The sequence below is a fragment of the Penaeus monodon genome, chromosome 4 (genome assembly GCF_015228065.2).
Source record: "Penaeus monodon isolate SGIC_2016 chromosome 4, NSTDA_Pmon_1, whole genome shotgun sequence".
In the NCBI taxonomy this organism is placed as follows: domain Eukaryota; kingdom Metazoa; phylum Arthropoda; class Malacostraca; order Decapoda; family Penaeidae; genus Penaeus; species Penaeus monodon.
The window spans coordinates 43,794,546-43,800,042 of NC_051389.1; positions in this window are offsets into that span (position 1 = coordinate 43,794,546).

Here is a 5,497-nt window from a genome sequence, read left to right on the forward strand (position 1 = left end):
TTTATATATATAAAATATAAATAAATTAATATAAAATATTTAATAATAAAATATAAATAATATATTTAATTTATAATAATATATTTTTATATATATATATATATATCTATATATATATATCTATATATAAATTATAATTTTTCACCTTTAAATCATTAGCTTTTTTAAAAATTTTTATACCTTACTTTTTAAAAAGGGGTGAAAAGGGGTGTGACGGCTTCATCTACATTAGGGTTCCGTAGCAGATGACAAAGTGACGCACATTTTGATTTCTCCCTTTTATCACGTAAAACCCCTGATGTTTTATCAAATTCAGTCTGTTGTCATAGATAAATTGTTTAGTACTAAACAACATAAAAATAATAATAAATTTGACAGTTTTTTTTTTAACCCCTTTGCCAAGGGGGATGGCATGTAGAAATCCCATCCCCACTGGGGTTTTTACTTTTTTAATTGTTTTTACACATAGATGGCTTACATTTGGTATAAGTCAAAATGAGCCAGTTACAAGTACGCCTGTCTCACCGTTCACCCTGTTCGTTGTTTTACGAAAATATTTTACGCTATTTTATTTTGCTGTTACAAGTATATAACATTAAAAACCCTAATTTTAAAATAAAAATAACACCACGTATTGTAGCACAAGTAAAAAAATTTCATTTTTTTCCCCCAAGGAAAGGGTGAAATCGGGTAAGGGCCCAAAAGATCTACTAATGAATCCTTTGTGGTTAAGCACTAGCGACCCTCAATGTGCATGAGACATTTCACAAAAATATAAAAAATAGCACAGCTTTTCCCCCCCCTTTTTTTTATTAATTTTTCCCGGTTGGGCTTTGGGTTTAAAATGTGTTACATAAAAAAAAAAATAGAAGAGGGGCTTTCAGATGTCGAATAGTCTCGTATACTATTTGCATTGTATTTTTTGGCAAGAAATTGCTTTTATGTATTTTAAACATGAGAAAACAGTTAGAAAATTATTTGCTCTGCCCTGGTTTCATTGCATTCTAAAACCTTTGATTCTGTAAATTTCAACCCTTTGAGAAATGGCCCCTACACTGTCATGACAAGGGGGGGGCCTATGGCAATGAGGCTGCTCTATTTTGTGCACTATTAGCCATGGATTTTTTCAGGCTTCTATATATTTGCTTGAAAAAATAATCAATTGTTAGAATAAAGACAAGGGCTCATTATTCCATTTTTTGTTGTTCTTTTTTTTTTTTAAATTTTGTTTTTCCCCCATTATAAGAAACTAAAGGTCCCATCAGTTGAATTCATGGGGGTAAAGGCGTGGAAGAAACCTACATCTTTTGACCACCCCCTTCCCCCACATGGAATAATCCCCAAACATAAAAATCAAAATAAAAAAAAAGTGGAAAGAGATGGCAGGGCAAATAGATAACAATCTAAAAAAATTTTGATGGGGAAAGTGTCAGTAATGGCTGCAATCTGAGAGGTCCCAAATTGCAACATAAAGTACAGTGTATCGCATTGCCTTATTTTTGTATGCAAGATTTTTTATTATTATTATCTTTTTCCCCCCAATCAGGAAAAGCGAAAAACAACAAAATATGGTTAAATCCCTGATATCTTAGTCTGACCAGTGTAATAAACCCTCAACATGGGGCAGGCTAGCAATTTTACCCTTTTTTTGAATGTGCCAGGGGTGGAACATTTTCATCCAAAATTTAAAGTTTTTATAACCCAAAATCATTTTTTAAAAATTTAGAATTTTCCCCTAACCAGAAAATAAAATGATTAAAAAAAAGTGGGAAAAATTTCTTAATAATTTTTAAAATTTTGCTTTATTAATTTTCTTCTTTCTGCACATTTGTTTCTTGGCATTCTATGGTTGCACCAAATGCTTCCCCATCTGGGTAAACATCCAGGAGAAAAAGGTTATCACAAGATAAGAAAAATTTTCCCCTTTTTAATATTATTTCCCCCCTTTTTCCAATTTGAGGATGGATTTTCCCCTCGGGGGATTTTTTTATAATAAGTATCCCCATTACCGGGGACAAAAAGTTTTTGTTATACAATTCGAGTTTCTGGGCATTTATTACACAGAAAATTTCTTATGGTCTGTGGTATAAAACTGCTAATTTTCCTATTTTTTTATTAAGGCTTTTTCTTCTGTCATGTATGCTAATGAAGCCGTTTAGGGGAAAAGTGGGACAATCCATTTTCCACGGAATTAAAATAGAGTTTTTTACTTTTGAAATTTTAAGACCAGGGCCAGTAGAAAGAACCCGTTGAGTTTTGATAAGGGAAGCAATGGCCCTCCAAACCTGAAGGGGCATTTTTTCATTATTTTTAATTTGGGGGCAGAAACAAAAAAAAACAGTTTTTCCCGCCGGGGACCCACCAAAACAAAAAGAAATTTAAATTTTTTTAGCAACAAGAAACAAAAAATAAAAAACCGGGGGGGACCGGGGGGGGGGGGGGGGGGGGCGGGGGGGGGGGGGGGGGGGCCGGGCGGGGGGCGGGGCGGGGGGTGGGGGGGGGGGGGGGGGGGGGGGGGGGGGGGGGGGGGGGGGGGGGGGGGGGGGGGGGGGGGGGGGGGGGGGGGGGGGGGGGGGGGGGGGGGGTGGGGGGGGGGTGGGGGGGGGAAAAAAAAGAAAAAAAAAAAAAAAAAAAAAAAAAAAAAAAAAAAAAGGGGAAAAACAGGGGGGGAAAAAAAAAAAAAAAAAAAGAAACAAAAAAAAAATTTAAAATTTCAAAAAAAAAAATAAAAAAACACAAAAAATAAAAAAAAAAAAATAAAAAAAAATAACCAAAATAAAAATTTAAAAAAAAAAATTAAAGAAAAAAGAAAAAAAAAAAAAAAAAGAAAAAAAAGAAAAAAATAAAAAAAAAAAAAAAAAAAAACAATTCAATTTTAAACAAAAAATACATAAAAAAAAGAGAAACAAAAAAAAAAGTATTAAAAAAACAAAAAAAAAATAAAATATTAAATTAATATAATATAATAAAATAAATTTTATATATATAAAAAAAATATATTTTATATAAATATATATTTATATTATATATTTTTATATAAATTTAAAATTTTTATATATTTATAAATTATATTAATATATTAAAAATTTTATACATATATATAAAATTCATTTTTATAATAATTTTATATATAAAATAAAAATAATATATATTATTTATATAATATTATTATTAAATATTTAATAATATATAATATTTTATAAAATAAAAATATATTATATTTTTTATATAATTTTTAATTTTTAAACAATTTTGTGTGTGTGGCGTGTGTGTGTGCTGGCTTTTGTGGGGGTGGGTTGGGGTTGGGGGTGTTTGGGGGTGTGCATTTTTGGTGGGTGTGGGGGTTTAATTTTTGGGGCGTGCGTGCGTGGCGTGCGGGTGTGTGTGGTGTGGTGTGTGTGTGGGGGTGTGTGTGTGTTGTGTGTGTGTGTGTGTGAGTGTGTGGTGGGGTGTTTGGTGTGTGTTGCGTGTGTGGGTGGCTGTGGTGTGCGGGGGTGTGTGCGGGGGTGGTGGGGTGGTGGGTGGGGTTGTTGTGTGGGTGTGTGTGTGTGTGTGTTGTGTGTGTGTGTGTGCTGTGTGGTTGCATGTGGTGGAAACATGGTGGTGTGTGTGTGCTGTGGTGTGTTGATGGTGTGTGGCAAAGTTAGCGTGTGTGTGGCATGGTGGGTGCATGTCTATGCAGTTGGGGGTGCATGTCTTGGTGGGTGTGCGGTGTGTGCGGGGGTGGCAGCAGGGGGTGTGGGGTTTTGGGGGGGGTGCGGGGGATGTGGGGGGGTGGGGGTGGGTGGGGGGGGGGGGGGGTGGGTGTGGGGTGGTGTGTTGTGGTGTGTGTGGGGGGACATAAAAAAAAATAAAAAAAAAAAAAAAAATATAAACAAAAAAAAAAATTTTTAAAATATATAAAAATAAAAATAAAAAATATAAAAAATTAACACAACAATAATATAAAAAAAAATTAAAATAAAAAAAAAACACACACAAATAAAAAAAAAAAATATAATAAAAAAAAAAATTTAAAATTTTAAAAGTATAAAAATCACAACCCCCTTTTGGGAATAAAACAGAAAAAAATAAAAAAAAAATAAATTATATAAATAAATATAAAAATAAAATATATAAATATTTTATAATTACAATATATAACATAAAAAATTACATATAAATAATTTCATATATTTAATATTTCATTATATAATATATTTTAAAAATATAAAAAAATATATATAATTCTTTTATATTTTATTACAAAATATTTAAATTTCTAAAAAATTATTATATTTAAAATATATATAATTTGATTTATTTACAATTTAAATATAATTATATTATATTAAATATTAATATTTACATATTAAATTTTTGAATAAATTAATATAATATATATATATAATTTTTAATAATATTTAAGTTTAATATTTTTTAATATATATATTATTACAATAATATATAATATATATATATAATAATATATAAATATTTTTTTAATATAATATATAAATTTACAATATATTTTTATAAAAAATATTATTTTAATTTATATATATTTTATATATTACAAATTAAAAAATTTATATTTTAAAACTATAATTAAATATATTTATTAAAAATTTTTAATTTTTTATAATTTTAATAATATAAATATAAAATAAAAACATATATATTTTTAAAATAAAAACATAATTATATAAAATAATCAAAAAAAAATATTATTTTAAAAAAAAAATATAAAATTTTAAAAATAAATTAAAATTTTAATATAAATATAAAAATATATTTAAAAAAAATAAAAAAAAAAAATATATATAAAAATTTTATATAATATATTTTAAAAAAATATATAATAATTATATATATATAATAATATTTTATATATATTAAATATATAAAATATTAATAATATTATAAAATAATTTAAAAATATATAATAAAATAAATTAAATACATAAAAAAGAAAAAAAATAATTATAAAAGTATATAAAAAATAAAATATAAATATAAAAAATAATAAAATATTAAAAATTAATAATATATATATATATAATATTTATATTATTATATATATATAATATATTTTATTATATTTTATATATATTAAAATATAATTATATAATTATATATTATATATTATAATTATATATTATTAAAATAATATATATATATATATTATAATATATATTATTATATGATATTTAAAATTTATATTATATAAAATATAAAGATAAAATAAATATATTAAAATATTTTTTTTATTTTTTATTATTTTTATTAAATTTATTATTTTATATCTTTTTTTAAAATATAATTTGTTTAAATATTTTTTTTTTTTTGTTTTTTTTTTTAAAAAAGGGAAATTTTTTTAAATTTTTAATATTTTTTTTCCCAAAAAAAAAATTTTTAATTTTTTTTAAATTAAAAAAATTTTAAAATTTAATTAAAAAAAAAGTTTTATAAAAAATTTTAAAAATTTTTAAAAGACCCTAATGATTTAATGGGTGAT